The sequence below is a fragment of the Caloenas nicobarica genome, chromosome 5, assembly GCF_036013445.1.
Source record: "Caloenas nicobarica isolate bCalNic1 chromosome 5, bCalNic1.hap1, whole genome shotgun sequence".
In the NCBI taxonomy this organism is placed as follows: domain Eukaryota; kingdom Metazoa; phylum Chordata; class Aves; order Columbiformes; family Columbidae; genus Caloenas; species Caloenas nicobarica.
In genome coordinates, this window is record NC_088249.1 from 8905215 (window position 1) to 8917230 (window position 12016).

Below are 12016 nucleotides of genomic sequence, written 5' to 3' on the forward strand. Positions count from 1 at the left end.
TCCAACCAGGCATATTCTGTGCTTATGAGATCGCCACTGGCAGGCAACATACAGCACCACACGAGGTGCTGTGAGCAACTTTAACTCTGGCCCAGCCTTCACCTGGACACCAGGGCAGCTGCGCGTGGGGCTGAAGGGCAGGGTGGCTGTCGGACGTGACTGTGACGCGCTCTGGCGCCTGTGACATCAGAGGGGACGAGTCCCCACGGGGCGGTTACTGGGGGCGCCAGCAGCCGCGCTGCCCCAGTGCGGCCTGGGCCAGCGGTGAGTGCGCAGGCGGGGGGAGGCCGGGCTGGACGGGGGCCGGGGCAGAAACGCGGCCCCCGGGGGTGGGTTCTCGCCCTCCATGGAGGGCCCGGCCGCTCGCGGGAGCACCTTGGGCAGGGCACGGAGCCGCCGCCGCCGGGGCTGGCGCAGCCCTTGCTGCCTCCCAGCTGCCTCGGCCCCGCTCCTACCTGCGCCAGCTCCCTGCGGCCCCCGGCTCCGCTCCCCCCGCCACCAGCCGCCTCCCTCCCGCCCAGCCCCACTGAGCCCCTTCTCTCCTTCCTCCTGCAGACCATGGCTCTTTTTGCCTTGCAACTGGTGGCTCGGATTCTGCGCTTCCTGATCAGAGATACGGGATTTGTCAATGAGGAACTGGATGAGGACACACGCCAGCGCATGCAGCAGCGCGAGGAGATGCTGAACCGGGAGATGACTCGGCTGTGGCGGGAGATAGAACAGAGGGACCAGGAGCAGAGGAACCGGGAGCAGAGCGTCTCTGCCTGGGCATCCCTGCTCCTCGCGGCCTTGCAGCACTGGCAGTTCTGGGCTGTTGCTGGAGGCCTGGTCCTGCTCTTTGGGCTCTGCTGGTGGCTCAGGAAAAGGAGCCATCAGACAGCCAGCAGCACCAAGGACAATTCCAGAAGGAACGTGGACAAGGAGGAGCAAGGAGAAAAACCCAGTATTGCACTGGATGCGGGCAGAATTTCGGCCCAGCGCCTCCTGGACGTGCCGGAACCATCCACGATGGTGGTAGAGCTGGTGGACGAACTTCTCCGTACGTGCCGAAAACTTTCCAGGAATGCTTTCGTGCCGCGACCGAAGTCTGCCATCGCAGTGGGCAACGACACAGAAGGTGTGAGTCACTGTGAGGGTCACGCTGTCTACCGTCTGCTCGTGCCCCTGAAGCCCCCCCGTGGGCACTCCTTCCACCTGGAGATGGACACCATGGAGGAGATGCCGGCGAGGAACTCCAGGCTCCGTGTGGAGCTGGAGTGCACCTGCACGAGGGAGGGCATGCTGTGCTTCCTCCATCGCTCCAAGGAGGAGCTGAGGAAAAATCAGAGTGCCAGCCTCCTAGGCACCCTGTGCACTGGCAACCACCTGGACATGGAGAAAACCACCCGCTGGTTCCAGATACTGGTGAAAGCAGCCTGGGTGGTTTTGCCTCAGTCCACACGCTGGCGTCTAATAGTGCTGCCCTCCAGGCGCTCCTGCAAGCTCTGGCTGACCGACCGTTCCGATAACAGCCTCCTGATTGAGATGGTGTTTGGGGTGCAGCAAGATGACTCGGACAGCGTCCTGAGCATCGAGTAGGCACAGGCCAGTGGTAGCAGCAGCAGGAGGTGGCCAGAGAGCTGTGCTGTGGCAGAGGTGCAGTTCTTCAGGAACAGGGCCGGCCTCGAAGACGCTCCTGGTGAGCTGCTGCTACAGAGCTGAGCACACTGGACACGGGGACCATGCTGATCCATGGGCAGTGGGAACTGCTGCCATGCCTTTCCTGCACAGCAAAAGCACACGCTGGGGACTGGGAGCTGATGCAGCTGAAGAGGCCACTGCGAGCAGGCTCGTGACAGACACTCTGTTAGCAGCTGGATAGTGACCACCCACACTCTTCGACACAGTCCATTCCGTTCCTTCTGGGGCCTTTCCTCTGTGCAAAGCTGCCAATAAATGTTGTGTTTTGACTAACACTGTGTCTGTGAGTGTCTGTGCGTCAGGTTTTTTGGGAATGCGGGCATGGGTTGCTGGCAGCTCAGCTGCCATACAGCTGCTCAGTCACTTTCCCCAGTGGCAGGGTGGAGAGAATCAGAAAGCTAAAGTGGGAAAAAATGCGGGTTGATCTAAGACAGTTCCGTAGGTAAAGCAAGGGCTACACACCCAAGCAAAGCACCTAAAGAATTCATTCACTGCTCCCCTGGTCTGCTGCTCAGATCTGTCTTTTTGGGAAGTGTTCTGCCTCTGTGGAGCTTGGGTTGGCACCTGTGAGGCTACTCTGGAAACACTCAAACCGCGCCCGGATGCATTCCTCTGTAAGGTGATCTAGGTGTTCCTGCTTTGGCAGGGGGATTGGACTAGATGATTTTTCAAGGTTCGTTTTCCAGTCCCTAACATTCCGTGATTCCCTAGCATTCTGTGATTCTGTGAACTGTGGTTGTTGACCCTGCAGAATGGGAGGCTGAGGTGAGACCGTATCGTTATCTACATCTACCTGAAAGGACATTGTGGAGAGATGGGTGTTGGTCTGTTTCCCCAGGTAACAAATGACAGGACTAGAGGAAATGGCCTTAGGTTACGTCGGGGCAGGATTAGATTGGATATTAGGAAAACTTCCTCCATTGAAAGGGTTCTCAACCGTTGGAACAACCCACCCAGGGAAGTGCTTGAGGCACCATGACTGGAGCTCTGTAAAAAAACGTGTAGACGTTGCAGCTAGTGACATAGTTTAGTGGTGGGGATGGCAGAGTGAGATTTGTGGTTGGAGTCAACGATCTTTAGGTTCTTTCCCAACTTAAATGATTCTGCGAATCTGTGATTTCACTTGAAGCCGGCCTGGTGCAGAGTCAGGGCTTGGCCTGGATGGTCCTGGTGGGCCCCTTCCAACCAGGCATATTCTGTGCTTATGAGATCGCCACTGGCAGGCAACATACAGCACCACACGAGGTGCTGTGAGCAACTTTAACTCTGGCCCAGCCTTCACCTGGACACCAGGGCAGCTGCGCGTGGGGCTGAAGGGCAGGGTGGCTGTCGGACGTGACTGTGACGCGCTCTGGCGCCTGTGACATCAGAGGGGACGAGTCCCCACGGGGCGGTTACTGGGGGCGCCAGCAGCCGCGCTGCCCCAGTGCGGCCTGGGCCAGCGGTGAGTGCGCAGGCGGGGGGAGGCCGGGCTGGACGGGGGCCGGGGCAGAAACGCGGCCCCCGGGGGTGGGTTCTCGCCCTCCATGGAGGGCCCGGCCGCTCGCGGGAGCACCTTGGGCAGGGCACGGAGCCGCCGCCGCCGGGGCTGGCGCAGCCCTTGCTGCCTCCCAGCTGCCTCGGCCCCGCTCCTACCTGCGCCAGCTCCCTGCGGCCCCCGGCTCCGCTCCCCCCGCCACCAGCCGCCTCCCTCCCGCCCAGCCCCACTGAGCCCCTTCTCTCCTTCCTCCTGCAGACCATGGCTCTTTTTGCCTTGCAACTGGTGGCTCGGATTCTGCGCTTCCTGATCAGAGATACGGGATTTGTCAATGAGGAACTGGATGAGGACACACGCCAGCGCATGCAGCAGCGCGAGGAGATGCTGAACCGGGAGATGACTCGGCTGTGGCGGGAGATAGAACAGAGGGACCAGGAGCAGAGGAACCGGGAGCAGAGCGTCTCTGCCTGGGCATCCCTGCTCCTCGCGGCCTTGCAGCACTGGCAGTTCTGGGCTGTTGCTGGAGGCCTGGTCCTGCTCTTTGGGCTCTGCTGGTGGCTCAGGAAAAGGAGCCATCAGACAGCCAGCAGCACCAAGGACAATTCCAGAAGGAACGTGGACAAGGAGGAGCAAGGAGAAAAACCCAGTATTGCACTGGATGCGGGCAGAATTTCGGCCCAGCGCCTCCTGGACGTGCCGGAACCATCCACGATGGTGGTAGAGCTGGTGGACGAACTTCTCCGTACGTGCCGAAAACTTTCCAGGAATGCTTTCGTGCCGCGACCGAAGTCTGCCATCGCAGTGGGCAACGACACAGAAGGTGTGAGTCACTGTGAGGGTCACGCTGTCTACCGTCTGCTCGTGCCCCTGAAGCCCCCCCGTGGGCACTCCTTCCACCTGGAGATGGACACCATGGAGGAGATGCCGGCGAGGAACTCCAGGCTCCGTGTGGAGCTGGAGTGCACCTGCACGAGGGAGGGCATGCTGTGCTTCCTCCATCGCTCCAAGGAGGAGCTGAGGAAAAATCAGAGTGCCAGCCTCCTAGGCACCCTGTGCACTGGCAACCACCTGGACATGGAGAAAACCACCCGCTGGTTCCAGATACTGGTGAAAGCAGCCTGGGTGGTTTTGCCTCAGTCCACACGCTGGCGTCTAATAGTGCTGCCCTCCAGGCGCTCCTGCAAGCTCTGGCTGACCGACCGTTCCGATAACAGCCTCCTGATTGAGATGGTGTTTGGGGTGCAGCAAGATGACTCGGACAGCGTCCTGAGCATCGGGTAGGCACAGGCCAGTGGTAGCAGCAGCAGGAGGTGGCCAGAGAGCTGTGCTGTGGCAGAGGTGCAGTTCTTCAGGAACAGGGCCGGCCTTGAAGACGCTCCTGGTGAGCTGCTGCTACAGAGCTGAGCACACTGGACACGGGGACCATGCTGATCCATGGGCAGTGGGAACTGCTGCCATGCCTTTCCTGCACAGCAAAAGCACACGCTGGGGACTGGGAGCTGATGCAGCTGAAGAGGCCACTGCGAGCAGGCTCGTGACAGACACTCTGTTAGCAGCTGGATAGTGACCACCCACACTCTTCGACACAGTCCATTCCGTTCCTTCTGGGGCCTTTCCTCTGTGCAAAGCTGCCAATAAATGTTGTGTTTTGACTAACACTGTGTCTGTGAGTGTCTGTGCGTCAGGTTTTTTGGGAATGCGGGCATGGGTTGCTGGCAGCTCAGCTGCCATACAGCTGCTCAGTCACTTTCCCCAGTGGCAGGGTGGAGAGAATCAGAAAGCTAAAGTGGGAAAAAATGCGGGTTGATCTAAGACAGTTCCGTAGGTAAAGCAAGGGCTACACACCCAAGCAAAGCACCTAAAGAATTCATTCACTGCTCCCCTGGTCTGCTGCTCAGATCTGTCTTTTTGGGAAGTGTTCTGCCTCTGTGGAGCTTGGGTTGGCACCTGTGAGGCTACTCTGGAAACACTCAAACCGCGCCCGGATGCATTCCTCTGTAAGGTGATCTAGGTGTTCCTGCTTTGGCAGGGGGATTGGACTAGATGATTTTTCAAGGTTCGTTTTCCAGTCCCTAACATTCCGTGATTCCCTAGCATTCTGTGATTCTGTGAACTGTGGTTGTTGACCCTGCAGAATGGGAGGCTGAGGTGAGACCGTATCGTTATCTACATCTACCTGAAAGGACATTGTGGAGAGATGGGTGTTGGTCTGTTTCCCCAGGTAACAAATGACAGGACTAGAGGAAATGGCCTTAGGTTACGTCGGGGCAGGATTAGATTGGATATTAGGAAAACTTCCTCCATTGAAAGGGTTCTCAACCGTTGGAACAACCCACCCAGGGAAGTGCTTGAGGCACCATGACTGGAGCTCTGTAAAAAAACGTGTAGACGTTGCAGCTAGTGACATAGTTTAGTGGTGGGGATGGCAGAGTGAGATTTGTGGTTGGAGTCAACGATCTTTAGGTTCTTTCCCAACTTAAATGATTCTGCGAATCTGTGATTTCACTTGAAGCCGGCCTGGTGCAGAGTCAGGGCTTGGCCTGGATGGTCCTGGTGGGCCCCTTCCAACCAGGCATATTCTGTGCTTATGAGATCGCCACTGGCAGGCAACATACAGCACCACACGAGGTGCTGTGAGCAACTTTAACTCTGGCCCAGCCTTCACCTGGACACCAGGGCAGCTGCGCGTGGGGCTGAAGGGCAGGGTGGCTGTCGGACGTGACTGTGACGCGCTCTGGCGCCTGTGACATCAGAGGGGACGAGTCCCCACGGGGCGGTTACTGGGGGCGCCAGCAGCCGCGCTGCCCCAGTGCGGCCTGGGCCAGCGGTGAGTGCGCAGGCGGGGGGAGGCCGGGCTGGACGGGGGCCGGGGCAGAAACGCGGCCCCCGGGGGTGGGTTCTCGCCCTCCATGGAGGGCCCGGCCGCTCGCGGGAGCACCTTGGGCAGGGCACGGAGCCGCCGCCGCCGGGGCTGGCGCAGCCCTTGCTGCCTCCCAGCTGCCTCGGCCCCGCTCCTACCTGCCCCAGCTCCCTGCGGCCCCCGGCTCCGCTCCCCCCGCCACCAGCCGCCTCCCTCCCGCCCAGCCCCACTGAGCCCCTTCTCTCCTTCCTCCTGCAGACCATGGCTCTTTTTGCCTTGCAACTGGTGGCTCGGATTCTGCTCTTCCTGATCAGAGATACGGGATTTGTCAATGAGGAACTGGATGAGGACACACGCCAGCGCATGCAGCAGCGCGAGGAGATGCTGAACCGGGAGATGACTCGGCTGTGGCGGGAGATAGAACAGAGGGACCAGGAGCAGAGGAACCGGGAGCAGAGCGTCTCTGCCTGGGCATCCCTGCTCCTCGCGGCCTTGCAGCACTGGCAGTTCTGGGCTGTTGCTGGAGGCCTGGTCCTGCTCTTTGGGCTCTGCTGGTGGCTCAGGAAAAGGAGCCATCAGACAGCCAGCAGCACCAAGGACAATTCCAGAAGGAACGTGGACAAGGAGGAGCAAGGAGAAAAACCCAGTATTGCACTGGATGCGGGCAGAATTTCGGCCCAGCGCCTCCTGGACGTGCCGGAACCATCCACGATGGTGGTAGAGCTGGTGGACGAACTTCTCCGTACGTGCCGAAAACTTTCCAGGAATGCTTTCGTGCCGCGACCGAAGTCTGCCATCGCAGTGGGCAACGACACAGAAGGTGTGAGTCACTGTGAGGGTCACGCTGTCTACCGTCTGCTCGTGCCCCTGAAGCCCCCCCGTGGGCACTCCTTCCACCTGGAGATGGACACCATGGAGGAGATGCCGGCGAGGAACTCCAGGCTCCGCGTGGAGCTGGAGTGCACCTGCACGAGGGAGGGCATGCTGTGCTTCCTCCATCGCTCCAAGGAGGAGCTGAGGAAAAATCAGAGTGCCAGCCTCCTAGGCACCCTGTGCACTGGCAACCACCTGGACATGGAGAAAACCACCCGCTGGTTCCAGATACTGGTGAAAGCAGCCTGGGTGGTTTTGCCTCAGTCCACACGCTGGCGTCTAATAGTGCTGCCCTCCAGGCGCTCCTGCAAGCTCTGGCTGACCGACCGTTCCGATAACAGCCTCCTGATTGAGATGGTGTTTGGGGTGCAGCAAGATGACTCGGACAGCGTCCTGAGCATCGAGTAGGCACAGGCCAGTGGTAGCAGCAGCAGGAGGTGGCCAGAGAGCTGTGCTGTGGCAGAGGTGCAGTTCTTCAGGAACAGGGCCGGCCTCGAAGACGCTCCTGGTGAGCTGCTGCTACAGAGCTGAGCACACTGGACACGGGGACCATGCTGATCCATGGGCAGTGGGAACTGCTGCCATGCCTTTCCTGCACAGCAAAAGCACACGCTGGGGACTGGGAGCTGATGCAGCTGAAGAGGCCACTGCGAGCAGGCTCGTGACAGACACTCTGTTAGCAGCTGGATAGTGACCACCCACACTCTTCGACACAGTCCATTCCGTTCCTTCTGGGGCCTTTCCTCTGTGCAAAGCTGCCAATAAATGTTGTGTTTTGACTAACACTGTGTCTGTGAGTGTCTGTGCGTCAGGTTTTTTGGGAATGCGGGCATGGGTTGCTGGCAGCTCAGCTGCCATACAGCTGCTCAGTCACTTTCCCCAGTGGCAGGGTGGAGAGAATCAGAAAGCTAAAGTGGGAAAAAATGCGGGTTGATCTAAGACAGTTCCGTAGGTAAAGCAAGGGCTACACACCCAAGCAAAGCACCTAAAGAATTCATTCACTGCTCCCCTGGTCTGCTGCTCAGATCTGTCTTTTTGGGAAGTGTTCTGCCTCTGTGGAGCTTGGGTTGGCACCTGTGAGGCTACTCTGGAAACACTCAAACCGCGCCCGGATGCATTCCTCTGTAAGGTGATCTAGGTGTTCCTGCTTTGGCAGGGGGATTGGACTAGATGATTTTTCAAGGTTCGTTTTCCAGTCCCTAACATTCCGTGATTCCCTAGCATTCTGTGATTCTGTGAACTGTGGTTGTTGACCCTGCAGAATGGGAGGCTGAGGTGAGACCGTATCGTTATCTACATCTACCTGAAAGGACATTGTGGAGAGATGGGTGTTGGTCTGTTTCCCCAGGTAACAAATGACAGGACTAGAGGAAATGGCCTTAGGTTACGTCGGGGCAGGATTAGATTGGATATTAGGAAAACTTCCTCCATTGAAAGGGTTCTCAACCGTTGGAACAACCCACCCAGGGAAGTGCTTGAGGCACCATGACTGGAGCTCTGTAAAAAAACGTGTAGACGTTGCAGCTAGTGACATAGTTTAGTGGTGGGGATGGCAGAGTGAGATTTGTGGTTGGAGTCAACGATCTTTAGGTTCTTTCCCAACTTAAATGATTCTGCGAATCTGTGATTTCACTTGAAGCCGGCCTGGTGCAGAGTCAGGGCTTGGCCTGGATGGTCCTGGTGGGCCCCTTCCAACCAGGCATATTCTGTGCTTATGAGATCGCCACTGGCAGGCAACATACAGCACCACACGAGGTGCTGTGAGCAACTTTAACTCTGGCCCAGCCTTCACCTGGACACCAGGGCAGCTGCGCGTGGGGCTGAAGGGCAGGGTGGCTGTCGGACGTGACTGTGACGCGCTCTGGCGCCTGTGACATCAGAGGGGACGAGTCCCCACGGGGCGGTTACTGGGGGCGCCAGCAGCCGCGCTGCCCCAGTGCGGCCTGGGCCAGCGGTGAGTGCGCAGGCGGGGGGAGGCCGGGCTGGACGGGGGCCGGGGCAGAAACGCGGCCCCCGGGGGTGGGTTCTCGCCCTCCATGGAGGGCCCGGCCGCTCGCGGGAGCACCTTGGGCAGGGCACGGAGCCGCCGCCGCCGGGGCTGGCGCAGCCCTTGCTGCCTCCCAGCTGCCTCGGCCCCGCTCCTACCTGCGCCAGCTCCCTGCGGCCCCCGGCTCCGCTCCCCCCGCCACCAGCCGCCTCCCTCCCGCCCAGCCCCACTGAGCCCCTTCTCTCCTTCCTCCTGCAGACCATGGCTCTTTTTGCCTTGCAACTGGTGGCTCGGATTCTGCTCTTCCTGATCAGAGATACGGGATTTGTCAATGAGGAACTGGATGAGGACACACGCCAGCGCATGCAGCAGCGCGAGGAGATGCTGAACCGGGAGATGACTCGGCTGTGGCGGGAGATAGAACAGAGGGACCAGGAGCAGAGGAACCGGGAGCAGAGCGTCTCTGCCTGGGCATCCCTGCTCCTCGCGGCCTTGCAGCACTGGCAGTTCTGGGCTGTTGCTGGAGGCCTGGTCCTGCTCTTTGGGCTCTGCTGGTGGCTCAGGAAAAGGAGCCATCAGACAGCCAGCAGCACCAAGGACAATTCCAGAAGGAACGTGGACAAGGAGGAGCAAGGAGAAAAAGCCAGTATTGCACTGGATGCGGGCAGAATTTCGGCCCAGCGCCTCCTGGACGTGCCGGAACCATCCACGATGGTGGTAGAGCTGGTGGACGAACTTCTCCGTACGTGCCGAAAACTTTCCAGGAATGCTTTCGTGCCGCGACCGAAGTCTGCCATCGCAGTGGGCAACGACACAGAAGGTGTGAGTCACTGTGAGGGTCACGCTGTCTACCGTCTGCTCGTGCCCCTGAAGCCCCCCCGTGGGCACTCCTTCCACCTGGAGATGGACACCATGGAGGAGATGCCGGCGAGGAACTCCAGGCTCCGCGTGGAGCTGGAGTGCACCTGCACGAGGGAGGGCATGCTGTGCTTCCTCCATCGCTCCAAGGAGGAGCTGAGGAAAAATCAGAGTGCCAGCCTCCTAGGCACCCTGTGCACTGGCAACCACCTGGACATGGAGAAAACCACCCGCTGGTTCCAGATACTGGTGAAAGCAGCCTGGGTGGTTTTGCCTCAGTCCACACGCTGGCGTCTAATAGTGCTGCCCTCCAGGCGCTCCTGCAAGCTCTGGCTGACCGACCGTTCCGATAACAGCCTCCTGATTGAGATGGTGTTTGGGGTGCAGCAAGATGACTCGGACAGCGTCCTGAGCATCGAGTAGGCACAGGCCAGTGGTAGCAGCAGCAGGAGGTGGCCAGAGAGCTGTGCTGTGGCAGAGGTGCAGTTCTTCAGGAACAGGGCCGGCCTTGAAGACGCTCCTGGTGAGCTGCTGCTACAGAGCTGAGCACACTGGACACGGGGACCATGCTGATCCATGGGCAGTGGGAACTGCTGCCATGCCTTTCCTGCACAGCAAAAGCACACGCTGGGGACTGGGAGCTGATGCAGCTGAAGAGGCCACTGCGAGCAGGCTCGTGACAGACACTCTGTTAGCAGCTGGATAGTGACCACCCACACTCTTCGACACAGTCCATTCCGTTCCTTCTGGGGCCTTTCCTCTGTGCAAAGCTGCCAATAAATGTTGTGTTTTGACTAACACTGTGTCTGTGAGTGTCTGTGCGTCAGGTTTTTTGGGAATGCGGGCATGGGTTGCTGGCAGCTCAGCTGCCATACAGCTGCTCAGTCACTTTCCCCAGTGGCAGGGTGGAGAGAATCAGAAAGCTAAAGTGGGAAAAAATGCGGGTTGATCTAAGACAGTTCCGTAGGTAAAGCAAGGGCTACACACCCAAGCAAAGCACCTAAAGAATTCATTCACTGCTCCCCTGGTCTGCTGCTCAGATCTGTCTTTTTGGGAAGTGTTCTGCCTCTGTGGAGCTTGGGTTGGCACCTGTGAGGCTACTCTGGAAACACTCAAACCGCGCCCGGATGCATTCCTCTGTAAGGTGATCTAGGTGTTCCTGCTTTGGCAGGGGGATTGGACTAGATGATTTTTCAAGGTTCGTTTTCCAGTCCCTAACATTCCGTGATTCCCTAGCATTCTGTGATTCTGTGAACTGTGGTTGTTGACCCTGCAGAATGGGAGGCTGAGGTGAGACCGTATCGTTATCTACATCTACCTGAAAGGACATTGTGGAGAGATGGGTGTTGGTCTGTTTCCCCAGGTAACAAATGACAGGACTAGAGGAAATGGCCTTAGGTTACGTCGGGGCAGGATTAGATTGGATATTAGGAAAACTTCCTCCATTGAAAGGGTTCTCAACCGTTGGAACGAGGTCCCTTCCTATCCCTAGCATTCTGTGATTCTGTGATCCTCTTTTGTCTTTTATTCAAGCTGAAATATTCTATTACGTGCCCTTTTCCACATTTCTAATACTCTCTAGCGTCCCTCCTGGAGCTCATGGCCCGTGTGCCAACTGTGGCCATGCTGCACGTCTTGTCAGCATAAATCTGGACATGTTTTCTTCTGACATGCTTTCTCAATAATTCCTATTATCTGATTCATCGTTGTGATTACTACTGAAGTCTGAAACTGATGCTTTTAGGGAACTATTAATAAATGGCTCCCAGCATCACTTCCCTGATGGCTGATCACTTCTTTCAGAACCCATTGCCCTGTCTATAGAACCAAGGTTATTTTTCCCCCATGTGTTTTACTGTGAACTTACTGACGTCATCCATTTTTTGCCTGTTTGGTATAGTGAGAACCTTCAAAAATACCCAGGTGTAGCTCTTTCCAGTTGGCTTTTAGATTTGAGTTTTAACAAGAGTGCAGCAAACACTCATACCTCACTGCTCATCTCCCTTCCCCAGAGTACTTATAAATACACTGAATTGCCAGAAGCTTCCTCAGGTTTACTGATAGACAGTCCTCAGGACGACACCAATCCTTTTTTAGTAAAGGCATTAAATTCCTTTCGCACTGACAGCAATTTAATTAAATAGATCACATTCAGACGTGAACTGCTATAGACTTTGCCTACAAAATGTGTAGATATAGATTTTAAATACTCCAGCAGGCAATGACAGATTTAAAGATTTTTTTTTGTTTCTGATCCATCTAATCCATCTGTAAGACAATA

The 12016-nt window shown here is 57.4% G+C and overlaps 4 pseudogenes; all 4 read left to right on the forward strand.

The window, feature by feature from the left end:
• The first annotated feature begins 346 nt into the window (after positions 1 to 346).
• Positions 347 to 1578, forward strand: LOC135988828 (inositol 1,4,5-trisphosphate receptor-interacting protein-like 1; annotated as a pseudogene).
• Positions 1579 to 3206: 1628 nt separating this feature from the next.
• Positions 3207 to 4438, forward strand: LOC135989116 (inositol 1,4,5-trisphosphate receptor-interacting protein-like 1; annotated as a pseudogene).
• A 1628-nt stretch (positions 4439 to 6066) lies between these two features.
• LOC135988826 (inositol 1,4,5-trisphosphate receptor-interacting protein-like 1) lies at positions 6067 to 7298 on the forward strand (annotated as a pseudogene).
• A 1628-nt stretch (positions 7299 to 8926) lies between these two features.
• On the forward strand, positions 8927 to 10158 carry LOC135988825 (inositol 1,4,5-trisphosphate receptor-interacting protein-like 1; annotated as a pseudogene).
• Positions 10159 to 12016: the final 1858 nt, after the last annotated feature.